The sequence below is a fragment of the Podarcis bocagei genome, assembly GCF_964188305.1.
Source record: "Podarcis bocagei genome assembly, chromosome: 2".
Classification (NCBI taxonomy): Eukaryota; Metazoa; Chordata; class Lepidosauria; order Squamata; family Lacertidae; genus Podarcis; species Podarcis bocagei.
In genome coordinates this window covers 111,732,231-111,742,411 of record NC_138126.1, presented here as the reverse complement: position 1 = coordinate 111,742,411, position 10,181 = coordinate 111,732,231, and the positions used below count along the sequence as shown (strand labels likewise).

General features: G+C 50.1%; 1 protein-coding gene across 13 annotated transcripts in view; it reads left to right on the top strand.

Annotated features, from left to right (window-relative positions):
* The first annotated feature begins 1,537 nt into the window (after positions 1–1,537).
* Positions 1,538–10,181, top strand: part of KMT2D (lysine methyltransferase 2D) — a 112,611-nt gene continuing 103,967 nt past the window's right edge. For 4 of the 13 annotated variants that reach the window (XM_081181196.1, XM_081181190.1, XM_081181191.1 and 1 more), the window contains exon 1: positions 2,846–4,060. The gene's annotated coding sequence lies outside the window, so the exon portion shown is untranslated. The other 9 variants (XM_081181188.1, XM_081181195.1, XM_081181199.1 and 6 more) reach the window with 5 other exon arrangements.

Genomic DNA, 10,181 nt, shown 5'->3' with positions numbered 1-10,181 from the left:
CAATTCTTCGGCGATCAGCCTTCTTTATGGTCCAGCTCTCACTTCCATACATCACTACTGGGAAAACCACAGCTTTAACTATGCGGACCTTTGTTGGCAAGGTGATGTCTCGGGATCAATAACATGCTGCTATCTAATTCTCCCAAAGCATTATGGCAGGGGAGCTGAACTTCTTTCGGCCTGAGGACCATGTTCCTTCCTGGGCACCTTTCTGAGGACCATATCCCACTGGTGGGAAGGTGCAACCACAAATGTGAATTTTAAGATGGGCTAGTTGTTTTACACTGTTTCTTCCATTTAAGGAAACAAAGATGTAGTCGAACCAGGCCAAAACACTTGGGCCAGTGAGGGATGTGGTCTGGGGAGAGGGTATGTGGCCTGAGGAGTGTCCCAGAGGCCAGATAAAAAAGGCCTGGAGGGTTGCATTTGGCCTGAGGTTCCTTATCCTTGCATTATGGGAACCAAGCAGATGCAAAAGTTTCCAGGGATGAACCATATGAACTGGCTATGTGTCCTGGGGGGGGGGGTAGCCGTGAGTCCACAAACCCCTTAAATCAGGCAGTTAGCAGGCGATGACAATGGCTTACTATCCATGCCACCAGCCACACAAGATCACCAGAATCCTGCCCTTTGCAGAGAGGCAAATCCAACATGTTTCCTTTAAACAATGTCTTGGGCCCCATACTATCTGGGACAACCCTAAGGTTAACTTGGAAACGATGAAGTCCGGAGCAAAACCAGAGGCAGGATCTGCCCATTTCCTGAGGTCCTCTAACAACACGAAGTTGGGGGTTTTGGGGAATCCACTGAGCCAGAATGGCACACAGATAGCATCCCCAGCCAGCCTGTCCCCAGAAAACACACCACAAGCCAGCCACTGTTGACACCCATTATCAATATTCTCCCTATTCTCTTTATCAGGCGGTTGCAAAAGAGAGTGCCGTTTCTGTATTTTGAGAGGCGGGGGCTTTCTCTTATTAACAGTGCAAAAAAGATGGCGTGAATAGGGAATTTGTGGCTGTACCTTTTTAGTTGTTGAGAATCTTGGGATATGAAATATCCTAAAGAGCGCCCTAGAACAGTGGCGTAGCGTGGGTTGTCAGCACCCGGGGCAAGGCAAGTAATTTGCGCCCCCTAACCCGTGGATTTGCGCCCCCTAACCCTAACCCCCAGATGTTGCGCCCGGTGCGGCCGGCCCTCCCTGCACCCCCCACGCTACACCACTGCCCTAGAAACATCTTGTGACATTGACATAAAACACAGAAAAATGCTCAAACGTTCAGGATAGCAAGTGAGAGGAAGATCAGTACATTTTGGGGGACTTGAATAAAATATTGGGGGGCCCAGGTAAGCTCCATCTCGTTAAATAATTGATCACATGACACTTGCCATTTGAATGACAATGCCCATCAACTTTGGGGGGGGGGCTGTTCCCCTCAAATATTTTATTGGCTCCTATGTTAGGGGAGATCCAGTTAACATCCAAAGCATCCCCGTCTGCGCTAGCCTGCTCCTTCACACCGGGAGAGTAAACCCACTCACCTGCTTCAACAGCGGCAGCGACGAAAAAACCCGAAATGGAAACTATATACAGTACATATATATTTAGATAGAGAACACTTTCCAAATACGAATCCAAGGGATTATATAACCAGCTGCGCCAGTTTGTCGCATCTGTGCGATCGTGCAGAGAGAAAAACGGGCAGGAAGGAATGCAAAGCGCTGCACGGGTTAGGGAGGTCGGGGAAGGAAATAAAAATTGCTTTCCTCCCGGAACAGGGAACGCGGGACGCGAGATGTTCCAGGTCAACCTGACACTTCGAATCAGCTTCACAGCCCAGGGAAGACCTTGCGGGGCAACCGGGGGTCAAAGCTGAGAAGGTGTGTATTAACCGATTCGGGTGGGCCACCGTTTTCCTTTTGCAAGATTCCCAACAGGTCCGCTGGAATCGTGTTTCGGGGAACCGGGCGCGGGGTGGCGGAGGGGGAAAAGAGAGCTCGGGGAGCTCGGTGCCGCTGGGGGGCGCAGCGGGACCTCACTTGAGCAAAGGTTACAGCGCGAGTCCTGGAGGCATGTGCCCGGGCGCGGGAGCGAGCGCCCCCTTCAGAGACCCACAAGAACCCTCCACCGCTCGCGCGCCCCGCTGAGAAAAGTGCTGTGCTGCCTTTTTTATTATTTTATTTTAAGGTATTTATTTTTATTATTTGCTTCCCGGTCACCCCCCATGCCGCGCAACGAGCGGAATCGCGGCTTCCTCTCCCCTTGCAAGGATTGCACCTGTCCCGCGATCCCTTGCACCCTCGCGGAGGGTGGGGAAGGAAGAGCCCTCTGAACCCGTCCCACGTGCTTTTTCGCAGCCACCCGGCCCGGGCACGGGAGGGTTAAAGCCGGCGAAGTGATCCGCAGCCGAGCGTGCGCTGAGGCTCCGTACGGGCGCATCTCTCACTTCCCCAAAAGCCATTGCTGCGTGCCCTTCCGCCATCGGGTTCCTAACACAAAATAAGTGCCCGCTCCCTCCTTTTCTCTCTCTTTCCCTTCCTCCCCTCTTCCGTCCCCCCCCGCCGTCTCGAGGCAAAGGCGAAGGGGGGGCTTCAGACCGGATCTCGCCCAGGATCCCCTCTGCCTTTTCCGAGGGGGAGAAGAGGCGTCCGGAGAGAAGGAAGGGGGACAAGTCTCTGACTCCGGGATCCCACCCTCCCCTCGCGCAGAAAGAGGAGGAGGGAGGGGGAGGTTAAGCAAACCCGGAGCTGGCCCAGCAGGACCTACTTTCCTCTCTGAAAATGGCTGCCTCGGTGAACACTTTCTGTTCCATTCCTTGAAGCCCTTCGTTGTGGGTGGGTGCGGGGGGGGCGGAAGCCGAGCGGGGGGGTTAGAGACCAGCCAGCGATGCTGCTTCGGAGCCCCCGCCTCCTCTGAAGCTGAGGATTAGGGTGCAAGCGGCGGGGGGGAGAAGTTTAGCGGGGGGGAAGAAAAGAAAGGAAGAGGAGAGAGCGAAACAGGAAAAGAAAGAGAGGAGGCCTGGAACAGAAGGTAGGGAGGAGGCTAACAGCGGGAGGGTTGAGGTGGTGGTGGGGGGGGGGAGAGAGACGAGAAGACCCCTCCCCAGCCGAAACAAGGGTGTGTTGGTTGCAAGCCACCCTTCCGAGGGAGGCTGCGGCCGGGCGTGTTTAAGCTCCGTTCCGTGTAGCAAATAATAAGAAACGAGGATGGTAAGCTGAGGCTCCGGGTTAGTTTTAGTTGCGTGTGTCTTGCCGGGAAAGAGAATCTGCGCGGCGGGGGAGAGGCGAGGAAAAGTATGAACGTTCCATCGGGAGGGAAACTCTGAACGTTCTATTTCAGCCCCCCCCCCCGTCCACTCTCCTCCATTCGCTCTCTTTCTCCCTCCCCCCACCCCCCGGGAGCCCTCAACGTTCCATCCGGCCTAGAAGTGAGTGTTCGAAACGTTCTGTTCGGGGCGCCTCCTGCTAAGAGCAAGGGGGTAAGCGGGAGGGTGCAAGGGGCGGGCAGGCGGTGGGGGGGACCCCGAGAGAGAATCCCGGAGGCAGAAGTGAGCGAGGGGACGCGCCGGCAGAAAGGCCTTCTCCGTCGGATGTGGCTGCTTGAAGATCAAAGGCAAAACCGGAGCTCCCTTTGTGTGTCGTCCTAGGGATCTTGCTGCTTCGCTCTTCTTCCCTTTGGGCTGATTTTGGAACCCTGAACTGCCGTGGTGGAAGGAAGCAAAGCTCACCCGTCCCCTACTCTCCGAAGGGGGCTGGGCGGTCTCTTTTTTCCTGAGTGGAGAGAGCCTCGGATATTGGAACCAGCATCCTTCCCAAACCTTTTTGTTTTGTTTTGTTTTGCTTATTTTATCCCTCCTTCGCTCTCCGGGTGGCTGTAAATAAAAGTCCAGCAGAAATATATATCTATATATAGGTTTTTTTTTGTTTTTTTTTAAAGGAAGGGAACAAATGCAAACCCTTCCTTTTCCTCCCTTCGTGATTTTTTGGATAATGATTTGTGCTATATCTTGCCGATGGATTTTGCCGGGTGAGGATTTCTGGATCGCCTTGTAGAAGAGAGGTAGGTGAGGACTCCCCATTTTCCTAGATCTAGAAAAAGGCAAGCGAAAGACAAGCCCTAATCTCTTGGCCTTTTTTGAATGTCAAATGTACTGAGGGTGCATTTATGTCGGAATTTTATGTGGCATTCTGGTGCATGAGAAATTCTGTTGTGTAAAAGCAGTTGGGGAAGGGAAGGTGGTGGAGGGCCGCTGGTAGCAAGCCTACTGATGAATATATCCCCCCCACCCAAGAGCCTAGGCCTCTGTGTTTCTTTCGCCTTTATAAATTAGCGATTGGGAAGGGGGAAATGGGTTTCACATCCTTCCTGTTGGGAAGAACAGAGCTGCCTTAATTTTGGGTCAAAGGAGGACGTATTTGTCTCTTTCCCTTGCCCTGAGAAACACAAGTATCTATTGGTATGTTTTGCACAATGATGGAATCCGCAGGGAACTGTATTTGTTGTGGACCAAATCTGACTTCTCTTCTAAAGGGGGATGGAGGGGGGGGGAAGTGTTTGTTAACAACTCATTAGAGCTTTGTCATTATTACCCCCCCACTCCCTCCCTTTGCCAGCTTTCCTTCCCAAGCGTCCCCCATCTCCCCCCCCCACCTTACATTCAGTTTCGCTTGGGATTAAAAGGCAGCTTTAATTTGGTAGATTGCAAGGAGAGACAACGTCACATTACAAATAGGTGTTTCTCTCGACAGGACTGTTGCATTGTGAGGTTTCTCGAAAATGGAGGGCTCTCTAAGGGCCCCAGTCTGATTGCAAATGTTTCTTGCACCGCCACTCCCCTTTTAAAATGTAGGGGGGCTTCTCTCTCTTGAATTAGGTTAGGGTACGGCATTCTCCCTCCTAGAAACATACAAAGTGGCAAGGCCTACTTTGCCCAGAATGCAGCCTGCATGGGATTATGGAGGAGTCCAGAGGGATTTGCTGAGAGATTGAAGGGGGGGGATGTTGAAGAGGAGAATTGTGTTGGCATATTCTCTCTCTCCCTGCCAGTGTTCTTCTAGGTGTAGGTGATAGCATGCTTGGAGACAAAGCTGGGATTGGGGGTGGGCAGGGGTGGTGCTGGCAGTGGCATTGCCAAACAACTCCTTTTTTAAGATGCTGAGATCCATATATGCAGTTGGCTGCTGTTGAGGAGCAATTGCAAAATTTCCTGTTCTGTTATAAGGGGGCCTGGGGTGAGTGGCAGAGTCTGGCCGGTGTGTTTTGTGCCTCGGTGAAATACAAACACCTTCCTTCACCCTCTGGCTGTCAGAGAGGGGACTTTGTGGGCCACACCTGTTGCACACACTCTAAACCAGTTGCCTCTCCGAAGAAGAGCAGAACTTCTCGTTTTCTTGACAGTGGGGAGAAAGAGAGCAGCTGAACGGCAACTGGCTTTGCAGAGGGCAGTGATACATGTGTGGCCCCTTTCATGCACAGGTGGGCAACTTCAGGCCCTTCAGAGGCTGTTCAGACTGCGGCTCCCATTGCCACTCCTGACCATGGGCCATGCTGGCTGGCGCTGATGGGTTTGGGAAGTCCAGCAACATCTGGAGGGATGCCTCTCCCCCCGCTCTGGTTTAATAAGACATTCCACATCAAAGGGCAAAGCTCACCTGCAGTGTGCTGCGTGATCCAGATGGTGATTTAAAATCCTGTTACTTACATTATTTAGTTACATAAATATATATATTTTCAGCGAAGACAGTGCTCCTACCAGGGATTGCTGGATCTTTGATTTTGCTGCGCATATCTTGTTGCAGCAAACTCTGCAAAGGGTGTGTTTTTGCAGCTGTGGGAGATTTGCAGTTGTCACTAATGTTTGGCTACCCAAATAATTACAGTACCTTCTTATTGTGTGAGGTTGCCTCAAATGGTGATAATAGAACCAGAACTTCTTGCAAGGGGAAGGACTTCTTTGTTTGCATCAGTCGCACTTGGGACTTCTGAAATGAATTCCGCGCACGCTTTAACCCTTATTGCTTAAGAAGCTCTTTATATCATTTGATTTCCTTGTGTAACTGCTGAGTTGTAATGATAATTGCAAGAAGAGATAAGAGATGGATTTGCCCCTATTGCCTCACTGTCAGCCACCAACTTTCATTGAGGATCAAAAACAGCCGTAACCAAAGTGTCCAGTAAAACTCCTTGCCCTAAAATAGAAATATTTTTGAATTTCTCAAGAAAACCAGGAACTCGTACCTTATTTTTGTGACTACAGGCCTTGCCTCAATCCAGACCTGTTAAAACTGTATGTATGCGTGTACACTAAAATCTAGGGTCCCCAAGGTCAGCTGTTGAGACAGAAGGTTTGAGCTGAAGCCTAAAAGATCTTGTTGGTAGATGGTCACTGATCTGTTAACCAGGTAAGAACTGATGAGCAGGCTCCTAGTATTTCGACTGGGCCAACCCAGATGTTTCAGATTGCCTGGCAGTAGCAGGGCCTTGTGTTACTCTCCATTCCCACCTATGCCTGTTGAGAGCTCCAAAGGCTAAGCTTTTGCAGATCTAGGTGGCTTGCTATGCTAGGTCTTACTTCCTGGTTCAAGCCCTCGGATCCCTGATTCATAGATCCCACCATGAGGGTTTTGTCTTTGTTCCAGGCCTCAGCTACTGGGTCTTTCAAACTTGGCCACTGCAAACACCTGTTGCCCCATCATAGAATTTTGCACAGATTATACCCACCCTATATCCTTCCCCCCCCCCTTTAATGGGTTTTTAATTTATTTTGCTTTCCCCATTTTGTAAGTTTTGGGGGTAAGCGAGGGTAGTTTGCTTCTTCATCTTAATTTATTTCCATGAGCCTATGGAATGGATTGCCCTTTTCATTTTATTTATTTAATTTTTTCACAGGTGAGGCAGAGGTAGATTTGACAAGGGACAAGGGCTGCTTGGCAAGGCTAAATAGGAACTTTGAATCGACACTCAGTGCTTTGTCCAGTAATGTGTTTTGCCATTTTTGGGCGGCGAAAGTGTACCATAGGAAGGGCTAGAAGGAGCAAATGGATTTGGTTTGAGATTTGAGGAGATTCTAAATTCTGTTTTAGCACTTATTTTTCAGTGTGGCTAAATGGATTTGAGGGGAAGTTTTGGCCCCTCCGGTCAAAGTTCTAGCTGGCACGGCCAGGGGTTGGGGATGATGCGACTTACAGTCCAACAATTCCTGGAGGGCCACAGGTTCCCCACCAATGGGCTATGTCAGTGCTAAAACCAGCTAATAGTTGCGGCTTCTCATCTCTCCGTTGCCTATGGGGAGATGTGAAGGCAGGGGATTTCAGTTTTGTGTTGAAGATCTTGTCACCACAGTATCACAATTCCTAGTTTTCTGTAGTGAGGGTGGAGGGGGGGAGCTGTGAGGTTTATACTAGCTGAAATATGGACGTAGATGTGTTGGTCTCTAACTTTATTAGTAAAATGCCACAAATAAATAAGCCAGAGACCAATTGGCTTCTTAAACAAGGGTTACAGTTGCCAAAATGGAATACTGTTGCCACGTCGTATTTTTCAATAATGACTTTTTGGTTCCTGAAATTTGTTCTGATTGTGCAGATGAAATATAAAGGATAGAATTCTACAGGGTGTGCTGCTAGTGTGTGAAAACGGTCAAGATCCAAGGATCCCCCAGGCAGGCACCTCCAGGTGAGGGAGACCTTCCTGGGTGCCCAGGCATCATTGCTTGGTCGCAAGTGGCTGATAATGAAAGGTAAAGGGACCCCTGACCATTTAGGTCCAGTCGTGACCGACTCTGGGGTTGGGGCGCTCATCTCGCTTTATTGGCCGAGGGAGCCGGTGCACAGCTTCCGGGTCTTGTGGCCAGCATGACTAAGCCGCTTCTGGTGAACCAGAGCAGCGCACGGAAACGCCGTTTACCTTCCCGCCGGAGCGGTACCTATTTATCTACTTGCACTGGTGTGCTTTCGAACTTCTAGTGGCCGATATCCAGGCGCAAATGCGCCTGGCGAATTTCGAACGCTGGTCACATCCCACCCTTTAGTTCAGTTACAGCTCTGAAGATAGCTGTAGCTATAAAATAATAAAACAGTTTTTTTTAAAGTACGTTGCAAAACAGTGCTAAAAAGGAAGGTCAGTGGCAGTTTACTAATAAAAGCAGATGGAAAAATTATAAGGCCTGGGCAATTTAAATTTATTAAAATGTATTTGCGTGGAGGCAAAAGCATAAGGCTTGGCACCTGGAGTTTGGATTTGATATCCCACTTTATCACTACCCGAAGGAGTCTCAAAGCGGCTAACATTCTCCTTTCCCTTCCTCCCCCACAACAAACACTCTGTGAGGTGAGTGAGGCTGAGAGACTTCAAAGAAGTGTGACTGGCCCAAGGTCACCCAGCAGCTGCATGTGGAGGAGCGGGGAAGCGAACCCGGTTCACCAGATTACAAGTCTACCACTCTTAACCGCTACACCACACTGGCTCTCACTGGTGTGATGCTCGGACGAGAGAGTTCCTTAATTGGGGTGCTACCACTGTAGAGGCCATTTCTCTGATTACCACTCACCTCAAGAGGTGAGCTGTCCAGAGACTAGCCTCTGGAGACAAATCTCGGGCAAGTTTTGTGTGGGAGTTGGCAGCCCTGAAGATGATGACCTAAATTTCCGAGTAGTCTTCAAAGGTAGCTCCATGTGCAAAGCATTGCAGTAATCTAATCCGCAAGTTACCAAAGCATGAATAGTGATGCCAATACACAATTGGATTTCAAGTCCAGTACGTAGGAGCACCATCTCTTGCGGTGAAAGCTTTCAGCCTTTTGTGGGGTGGTATGTGTGTACGGCACTGTGGGTTAAACCACAGAGCCTAGGACTTGATGATCGGAAGGTTGGCGGTTTGAATCCCCGCGACGGGGTGAGCTCCCATTGCTCGGTCCCTGCTCCTGTCAACCTAGCAGTTTGAAAGCACGTCAAACTGCAAGTAGATAAATAGGTACTGCTCTGGCGGGAAGGTAAACGGCATTTCCGTGCGCTGCTCTGGTTCGCCAGAAGTGGCTTAGTCATGCTGGCCACATGACCTGGAAGCTGTACACCGGCTCCCTCGGCCAATAAAGCGAGATGAGTGCCGCAACCCCAGAGTCGGCCACAACTGGACCTAATGGTCAGGGGCCCCTTTACCATTACCTATGTGCGTACTTTTAAAAAAAAGTTTGCTCGTGATTTAACTCTAGATTTGATGCCCTAATCTGAACATCAAGGATCAGGAGTTGCACAGTCTTTGGTCTTCTTGAAACCACCAAGCTGGATTTCCAGACCAGTTTTTGTACGGGAGTCTTTTGAGAAGTAGCAACAGCGTAATGCAGAACCTTTTTGAACCTTTCTGAGTCCATTGACCAACTACCTTCTTTCTGCGGCACCCCGTGGGGCTCAGGAGCCCCAGTTAGGTCACCCCTTGCCTGTGGAGCCAGCAGCCCCTCACCCATTTTCAAACACCCTCCCATGTGGAGTGTTCCCTCAGCCTCCTCTCCTCTCCCCTGGCCAGCCCCAGAGGCACCATTTGCCTGGGGAGCTTGCAGCCAGGGCTGCTGCAACAAACAGCTGTGCGGGCCTTTGGGAGGCAGAGATACAAGAGGACATCAGAGGACAGAGGGGAAGAAAGAGGGACAGAGGCCAGTGTTGCCTGTGACACCCCTGACCATCATTCAAGGCACCCCAGGGTCACAGCACACTGGTTGAAAACCCCTGGTGTAATGTAAAGCAAGTGCATGGTTGAGGCTTGTGGGCTGTAGTTTGTGTATAGACTTGGGGTACAGGGCACTCTCAGCATAGAGATTTCTGAGTACCAGAACTGAACAGAGCTCAACAGTCCTTCCACGCAAGGTTCCATTTTTGCTTATCCCAAGCTTTCTTAATTTCATTGGTCTAATATGGGGGGGTGTGTCATATTGTTTTTGCAATAGTTAAAAAACTGGGAGTTGGAAATCCTTGGCGATCTATTACATGTCATCCTGGTAACTATTGCATGTCATCAATCTTACCATTTGCCCGTTCCTGAAAGAAAGGCGTATGTGGCTGAGGCAGAGGTTTCTTCTTTCCTCGTAGGCCTGAAAGGCGTGACTTGCTTTTTTGCATTGTAATTTTTGTTTTCCTCCAGTCATAGATATGAATCCTAGATGCCCTTTGACATGGTGGCTCTGGAAACC